Genomic DNA, 9749 nt, shown 5'->3' on the forward strand with positions numbered 1-9749 from the left:
AATAGTCGTTGAATGGCTAAATATATTGTTGACACCCAATTTTGTCCCTCCTTTATTTAATTTTATTTACTCGGGCTTTTAAGTTTACTGACGAGCTAGACACTTTATTTTTCACTACTATTAATTTTCACTATTCTACTATCAACATTACTAGTATTACTTTATCACAAATTTTAAATGTTCGTCATCGTTTCATGTACGGGTTTGGAATCGTTAAATTAATTACAAGACAACACTTTGTAAAATCTTTATTGTCTTTACACAATATATATTGTACTAGTTATTAAATTAGAAGCCCAAAAATAATTAAATAAAGGAGGAGGATCAACAATTTTCAGCCAAACTAATGGCCCAAAATACAAATACAATATTCAGCCCATTACCCACACGATCAGTCCACTACCATTTTAATTCAGACCAGCCCACTCCATTACCCGACCCGGTCCAGCCCACCCCTTATTTTCTCCTTTACCCTAATCTTTCCCCTCTCTCTTTCTCTTTTCCCTTCATTACCGCCGCTTTCACCCTTCTCTCTCTCTACCCTCACGTTCTCTCCACCACACCTGCTCCCTGCCACTTCCACCACACCTCTGCTCCCCACTTCCTCTTGTTCCCCACGCCGTTCGTCTCTCTCCCACGCTCCTCTCTTCACTTTAACACAAGCAAAACCCTATAAATGTGTCGAAGTCAAATCGTTGAGGGGGAGGGGGGCTAGCATTTTTCAGAAAGGGGGAACGACAAAAATCCCCGACAAAAATACAAGTTTCAATCATCAAAGATATCCTTACTCAAAAAAGACCAGTCAACGATTACTCTATTGGTTGGTTGGGAAACTTTTGTTACTTTAATCGGGTTCTTCGAGTTCGAGTATAAATCTGAGACGTCGACACCCACTTCACTGCACCCACAAAAGGTCAGTGTGTTCTTTTTATTTCGAATCTAAAGTCTGTGATGTGTTCGTGTATGTTGTTGCTTCAGTGTTGGTTAAATTTCGGTTTAGCAGCTCAGTAGTATTGCGTATGTTCAAGTTTTAGTTAGGCTAATTTCGGTTTAGTTAGGAATAATGTTTATACATTCGGGTCTTAGTTCGGTTTAATTTTTGTTCAATAGTTGTATAGTATTGTGTATGTTCCTGTTTGATCAGTTGGATCTCGGTTAGGTGGTTAATAACATCTATAGGTCCATATATTGGTTTGGTCGTAAATTAATCTTGTCCTGTTTGGGTTCTGTAGTTGTTTAGCTTTAGGTGCATTTGGAAGAATGGTTATGTATATTTTAAACTCGTTTGTGTATTTTTGATTAAGTTATAAGCCAGTTTTATGTCAGCAACCTATTAATTATGCAGATTTGTATCTTTATCAGTGTTTGAATCGTCTTGTCAAGTTGTGATCTTCCTTGCTTTGAAATGTGATTTATGTGATTAAAACTAATTAGTCAGGAGTTTTTTAAGTCTAGGACCTTAATTCAGTCATGTTTGATAAGATTTCAGTCAGCCTACTATGAACTGTGGCTATCTGTTTGTGTGCTAAGAAATATTCCTACTTTGATAAAACAAATGCTATGCCTTAGGATTAACTGCTTACTGGTTCTTTCTATAAAAAGAATAGATACTACATTTTGATAGGTTTGCCCAACCCTCAAGTCCCAAAACATTCTCTCTAAGCTCTACTTTGCTGCTTTTATTTGAATCTTTCCAGCCTTCATTTTAGTCAAGTGACTGCAATATACTCATTCATCATTTTCTCTTGACCCTTTTGTTCAAGGAAATAAATGATAGTTCGGGTGATCTCTTAAAGTCATCAGATGTCTCTTTTGATATTTGTAATTGGTTGGTTTAGAGTAGAGTATGATCCTTTCTTCCTACTTTATAGTCTAAATGTATTCTCAGATGTACTCAATGATGAATTATGCTTAAAGCCTGCCTTGTTTCCCACTTACAGTCTGATTCAAGATCTTATTCTCTTTGTTCTGTTGTGAAGTTGATGTGATACAATAGCATGCTTAAGGATTATTTAAGTTAACTTTCATAAGGACCAGCATACAAGTTAGTTTTGTTCCAGTTTATCCACCTGTGTTAGTATGCAATGGTTGGGTTTAAGTTGGTAAATCAGATTTAGACTAACGATAATTATTTTGCGATTGGTTAGTATGTGTCAGTTGGTTGTGTACGTGAGTGTAAAATCTAAATGCCCTCATGTGGCTTATTTGTGACCAGTTTAATTCATAATGGTCACTCGTTTTATCCGAATCAGTAATCTTGGTCTGTGACTTGTGGTGTGTTTGGTTACCTGAATTTAGTTATATAGGGAAATGGCAATGTTTGTATGGGTGTGTTTCCCCTTATTCCCTGATGCCTAGCTCAAATTTCTTTCCCTTTCATCTTTGGTTTCAGTTTTGTTCCATGAGAAAATATGGTAAACAGGTCAGTCTTGGGTTAGTTTCAGTGTCATATATTAGAGTTTGGGTCGAGACATTCAATCCTGTTTGGTTCATGAAAATAGGGCCTAAACTGCATTCATTTGGATTAGAATGACATTGACCTGGTACTTTAAGTAAAAAGACTACTTGTGTATTCATCCGAATGACTCATGCTCAAGCTGTGAAGCCTCTGCAATTAACGTGCTGTTAGTATCAATATTACAGATTTTAGAACATGTTAATAAGGTTGAACAACACTTTAGATCCAGCTTCAGTACCTTCAAATACATGCTAGGACTATGCTTAATTCTGAAAATATATTTGAGGTTCCCTATTGATAAAACACGCTAACTGTACGCTATATGATCACTCCCTGTTGAGTTGAATCTGTTTAAGCTTACTTATAAGCATTGTATGAATCATATGAGTATATGCCTTTAGAGGACATTCGTTCGAACCTGTAAGAATGATGAACCTGCTGCACTTAACTATCTAATTCGGATAAAGTTGTCACTGCTTGAGATACTATACTTGATGAGGCATATAAGTAGTGGTTTCTAAACCAATTTGCTGTTGCACAAGTGAAAATTACTACCCTGCTATTCTAACATATGCTGGAGTGCATCCAGTAGAGACCATGTCTTTTAGGACCCTCAAACGATATGTCATTTGAACCAAAGCAATTTTCCCTATTTTCTCATTCCTTTTGTTTCTGCTTCAATATAGTACTTAGTATTTTAACTTGCCTAAGTTCTGTTTGCTGCTTAAGATCTCCAATCAATTTCTCGGCTCTATGTTTCGGTTTTGTTAGAGTTCAAAATGGCATAGTTGATTTTGTAAGCGTCTTAACTCTACTTTGTTTTGGTGTGTGAATTGTGAAGTATGAATCGCCCATGATTTTTAGTATTCTTTGCCTGCTCAAAATGATTTAGTATAGGCTATTAGATTGTGTGATTTAGCCTTCAAATGCATATATGTTAAGGAGTCTGCATACTAGTCTAATCGCGGTTATGCAACAGAATTGTTACGAATAGGCAGGTTGTTTCAATTAGGATCGTTGCAAAATTTGAAGTGATAGAATAACATTTCCCTTCTAGGACAATTTAGGTAAGGCATATTATTCTTACTTTGCGAGAAAAGCATGTTGCTGCATTAAGTTTTGTTAATCATGGCTAGTAGTTTTCTCTTTGTTTCAATAATGAATAAGGTAGATGTTTTCTCAGTGGGTTTAGTCTGATAACAATAGGTGATCGAGCAAAAAAAAAACGTAGCAGATAACAAAAGTGGTTTGTTGGAACTGATGGAGAATTTGTCTGTTTCATTATTTGGTCACTAAAGAATCAGAATGTTGTTTTAGCCTTACTGTGGATTTCACTTCAGCTGTTGCTGCTTTGGCAAGTAGCATCAATAGAAATAATACATTTCCATTCTTAAAAAGACTACTGAAAACGTGCCCAATCAGATCTCAATTACTTTAAATAAAAGCCCACAGTGGATTGAATGCCTGAAAAGGCTTCTTCTCCTCTTACCTCATAATAGAACCTCGTTTTTTTCGTTTAACTTCAACTACGCTTGCTGTTTGATTAATGGATTCAGTTCTTGTGCTATCTTAATCATCGTCGATTGGTTCTTTGCAGTATGAATCATCCTTGAACTTGGTATTTTCTGCATTTTTCTTCGGCATGTTGCATCACAAATGGTTGATACTAAATATGTCTCTAGCATTTCCTATTTTGTTTTTGCACCGAAACATTCTAGACATGAACTTGGTGGACATTTAATTTGGGATTAATTATCTGTTGGCATTTATTGTGCTTTGTTGAGAAATTAAATTTCCCGTTGCTAATTCTTTTTCTTTTCTTTTCTTTTGCATGATACACCGAAGTCGAAGAGTCTTACTTTAAGACTCGACGTCACCCTGCAAAGGCTTGAACGTGCATCTACCCTTCCTATTCAACTATCGTTCTCTCGACATTCGTCCGAACAGAAAACAAAGAGAGTGGCTAGCCAAACGGCTAACCTTTGAAAAACTCTACTCTTCTATGTGAGCCAAACATGGCTTTGGTCACCTTATTTTATTCTCCGATACTTGTTTACACGCGTGATGTGACTAACATTTTACTTAGTTGTGCGACTTTGATAAATGCTTAACTGCTTATTTTAATCGAGCCCATTTTTATATTAGGATGTCTTAATTAGCAGATTTAGGTCTTGAATCAGGTGAGTTTAGTTGTTCCTCGTAAGTTTGGCATTTTTAGTTAAAAGGAAAGATATGTGTCCAAAGCATCATAAATTTCACACACTAGTGTTAGCTTGTTTTTTTTTTTGAGAAATAAAAAACGAACTAGTTCCTATAGATAACTGTTCCACTTTAATTCCTTTCCGATATTCGAATCACGTATTTAATAAAACAACCTTTGCACAGTTTATAATGAATTAATAGTCTTTTATAAAACCTTTTAAATTTTATTAATACTAATCTTACAATCACTCTTTTTAATTTGTTGGTTGGCATAACTCATTTTCTCCAAATATCTACAAAACGTTATACATCCTGCACTTTCTCAGCTTATTTACAACTAAACCCTTTTATGCAAATCATTTTTTTCTACCAAGTCTTACTGTAAATAGCATCTTTACACATCTATTTATAACTTTAGTAATACTATGAAATATTTTCTTAAATATTTTAAAATATTACATCTACATTCTTAGCCTTAATTAATTTACATAAGTCCGATCGGTTAACCATTGTTAATGGGTCTTAAAGGATGTCTAATACCTTCCCTTTAGACTAATCGAACCCTTACCTAGAATCTTAAATTTCGCAAACCTTAAACAGAGTTAACTTTAAACATAACTTTAATAAACTTTAGGTGTCTTAATTCACCATAAATAATTAGGTGGTGACTCCTTAAAATAAACAAAAATAGGAATCACCAATATGTTGTACTTCTAATTTTAATCCGGTTAAAATGGGGTATGACATATATAAAAGGAAGTGGTATTTTAGATTTTTTACACATTAAATTAATATGATGTGACTGTTACTTACACTCTCACACGCCAAACATCATCTGAAATCACTTGGATTGTTAAAGAACCAAATACAAGAGGGTAATTAGGACCAATTATTGTTTGAGAGGGTAGTGAGGATAAAAAACCAAGCACTATCCCATGTTTGATTACCATATCATAAAAATTGAATTGGATTAGTTGAGTCATTTTTCAGAAGGCTTTTGTTTGAAGGAAGATAAGATTTGTTGAAAAGAAGTTTTAGTTTTGTAAAATTGTGTTCCTTAACGTGAAGTTGAAGTAATGTTTGTGCATGTTAATCATTAAAATTTGTTAGAGGTGAATGAAAGTAGTATCTTGTTTGTCATTTAACAAGAAGGTGCTCTTAGATATACTGTCAATCAGATGTAATTGTAACAACTGCGCAATGTAATTTGGAGGCAAATGTAAAGCTCAACTAAAGAATTTACACGAGTTCTATTATTTGTTTTCGTTTTCTAATTTCAATTGCTTTTTTCTACTAATCAGGACGTTCGCGGCACGGGAAAAGCTCTAAAATCAGATATAGCAAGCATGCAGAATAGTAATTGCATGTCCTCTGGTAGTTAATGTGCAAAAGGTAGCCAACTTGATTGCTCTTCTTCTATTAATTCGATTATTGCAATGCATATCTTGATTTTTATTATAACCATTGTTTATGGTGTTTTCTTGTCTTTTCAATAGTTAGATTAGAGGCAGAGCATGAACATTTTATGGTATTATGTATTAACTTAATACTACTCTACTATTTTTAATGCAGATGTATTAATTGGCATTACACATTGGATCTTGTGTTGAGTTGTTATCTTACAGATCCTACGTACTAACAAAGGATTGAAGAGGAAATTGTTGGGAAGATACAAGCAATAATCAAATTGCACGACGAGGTAACAGCGGAAGAAATACTCAAGTCGAAACTTCTCACATTATTTGAACCAAGAGAAGACAATAATCACTGGCACAAATGGAAATCCAGGCAGCAGCTATACCAACAATAAAATAGCAAAACAAGCAAAAATAAATCGAATGGAAGAGACACCAAATTTACGTGGTAAAAACCCCTTCGAGGTGAAGAGGAAACATTCACGGGACCTCCGGCCCACAAAAGCTCCACTATAATCAACAAAAGTTACAACAATGTTCTCCAAATGGCTAGTGTTACAACAATGTTCTCCAAATGGCTACAACAACAAAGCCAAGCACGGAGCAACAATACATAAAAGATAGCATCAAAACTAGTGAAGAAAGGAGAGAAATCACCCCCAAAAACGAACTATTATTCGTACTCGAAAACTGGAGATACAGATCACAAAATCCGATCTCCACTGTTGAAATCGAAGAAACAGATATTGAGAACCCCCAGCTCAAATTTCAGCACGATCCAACGGTTAACGAATCGGAAAACACAATTTAAAGTGGACTGCTGTAGCAGAAAATTTCTGGACGAAAATCTGCTTTCTCTCTCACGTTTTTCTCTCTATATGGCTGCTATAAATTACTCTTGTGTTATCAAAATAAGACCTAAATTGATCCTTTATATAGAGAAAATTTTGGGCAAAATTGGTCTGGTCCAAATTGAATTGAGTTTATTAATCCAATTCCACATAGGAAGAGAAAACTCAAAAACCTAATAGAAATTGGACGCATGCTTAAAGGATTCACAACAAGATGATGATGCTTAAAGGATTCACAACAAGATGATGATGCCAAAAAAGAAAATTGGCAGGTTTTAAACCAGATGGAGAAGTTCAAGAAAGCCAAGATTAGTACCCTTCTCTCCTTTTCATTGTGTTCTGTTTCATTAGAATGATTAATTTTACATTGCCCTCTTAAGAGGGATATAGATGTCTACAATAAGACACCTGGTTATGACAGATTAACCGAACAGATGAAAGGAACATATACCAGGTATATCGCCAATAAAAAAGTATTAGCTGAGATACACTTAATTACATGTTTTTACCTCATAAAATTGAAATAAATAAGAAAGTCACATGTGTCTAATTTAACTTTGATAGTACATATTCGTAGATTCAAACGATATCTAATCATCTTGATATTGGCGAAACAAGTTAGCATACGACAATCCACATTAATCATTCAGAAAAATGTTTACTTTATTCTTTCACGTTTAATTATTTACGCAAAATTTTATCTTAATATTATTGATATTGTTTTACAATGACATGTACTACATGACATGGTATACACGTGCAACGCACATGCCAAAAAATTAGTTATTATAAAAGTGGAAAACCACAAAGTGAAAAGTTGAATTACCAAATTGCCCGTCAAATATTGAATGACCTTTTTGCCCTTAACTTAAAACTATTTTTATAATCTTTTTTTTTTTCCTTCTAAAAACTGAACTTGCTTCCCACGTCATAACTCTCTCTTAGTACAGCCTAATACAATGCTGTGAACTTTCATCTTCCAGTACATATCCTAATGGTACAATTTATGTCAACCTTTAAAATGAGGCTTAATGCGTTGGATTTCTTTCAACTTCCAACTTTTGGAGTGATATATTGTGGGTAGTTAAGGCAATTCTACATGTACAATATATTTTAGCCTTTTCTCATCCTTATTGATTTGTTAAATTATGCTCAAATATCAGAAAGTTCACAATTAATTAAGCAATTGTTCTCTCTCAAACCATCGTCAACCGAAGAAATTTTCTTTCCCATAGAACACATTGTTCTTTTAATTATGTGATTTAATGAGCTGCTATTAAATGCTAAATAATTGCTACATTAAATAATTACACTGAAAGAATACCCATGTTACAAACTTTTTGATTTCCTTTGGTTATCAATTAGCACTAATGGTGAATTTATGCTAAATTTTGCTCATCAAACATCTTATATAAATGGACCTCAATAGAGCACAGCTGCAAATTTAATTACCAGGTAATTTAAAATATTTTTGCCTGCCTGTTCAATTCTGAGCCATTTGGTTATTGTTCCTAAAAAAATTATATTCGTTCTTTTAAATGTGTTTTGCTTTGTGTGTGATATAGTTTTTTGACAAGGAAACTAATCTTCATATAATTTACGGAAAATATGCCTCAACTTTCGGCCAAATAGAAGAAATTTTGGGGTTTTAACTCCATAATTCAGTCAGTATATTTATATCGTACGTACGTATTGAGAAAACATACCATGTATATCCACATGTTTTTATTTAACATTTGCGTACATATATATATATATATATATATATATATATATATCGGGAACGATTTGCAAGGGTGGAAAAAGTATTGGTTCAAGTTCGTTTGGGGTGATTAAGAAATGGCGGCTCAGTTGCTACACACGAATGGTGACCATTTTATATGGATAATATGATGTCAAATGCGTACATACATTTTTTTAGAAATTTAAAGTTAGTGATTCAACTCCTTTTCTTAAGCCTAAGTATCCATTAACTTATTTATAGTATTAGGTTAAGGGAACCACCGGTGCCAGTTTAAGGTTTAAGAGTTTCTTGTAGTTATTGGGATGAGAAAGTTTACAGTGAGGAGGAAAGTTAAGCTCAGGGATTTGCGTCATGTGTTTATTTTTCTGTAAATTTTCTTTAACAATGTATTTATAAGGTTCGATAAACTTTGGTATTTCTAAATTCATTTGCTTCTACTAACTTCCATTCATTCCATGATTACTGAAGAAGGATGTCTATGGAAACAATTTAACTATCAAAGTAGTATTTGCACAGTTTTGTGTATCATCTCCTTATACTACATATTTGCACCTAATAACATAAAAACGTAACTCATTATACATTTTAAATAATCAGCTTAAGTTTGTTGTTTGAATTTTGCCGGTTTAAAGAATATCTAATCATCTTTCATCCAACAACGAAGTCATTTCAGTAGGCTGATTGTTCATCAATTTCTACTTGAATTTTTTCGCCGAATAGTTTGTGATACTGATTACAATACAGTTTTAATATAATTCATACCATATGTACGGCTTGTATGGAAATCACGAGCAACGCACGTGTCCAGAACTAGTATATATATATAAACTGGTTGCAAAGTTCTCAATAATGAGGCTTCAGTATATTAATGAAGTGTGTAGACATTTAAGTATTTTTCATTAGGTAAAATAGTTTATTTGCTGTATAAATGTGAAGTATTTAGTATTTTGTTTAAAAGATGATAAAATAATTTAAACATAAAATTGAAGAGATTATTTAAACATGAAACTGAGAAGAAATTATTTAAACGTGAAATTGAGAAACTATGATAGGGCGTATAAACAACTCCTACACAACTA

General features: G+C 33.6%; 1 long non-coding RNA gene across 1 annotated transcript; it reads left to right on the forward strand.

The window, feature by feature from the left end:
* The first annotated feature begins 475 nt into the window (after window positions 1–475).
* LOC132629934 (uncharacterized) lies at window positions 476–7328 on the forward strand. The gene is made up of 3 exons (XR_009578448.1): window positions 476–913; window positions 4304–6052; window positions 6233–7328. It is a non-coding gene; the product is annotated as an uncharacterized LOC132629934 (long non-coding RNA).
* Window positions 7329–9749: the final 2421 nt, after the last annotated feature.

Source organism: Lycium barbarum, chromosome 3 (assembly GCF_019175385.1).
Source record: "Lycium barbarum isolate Lr01 chromosome 3, ASM1917538v2, whole genome shotgun sequence".
Classification (NCBI taxonomy): domain Eukaryota; kingdom Viridiplantae; phylum Streptophyta; class Magnoliopsida; order Solanales; family Solanaceae; genus Lycium; species Lycium barbarum.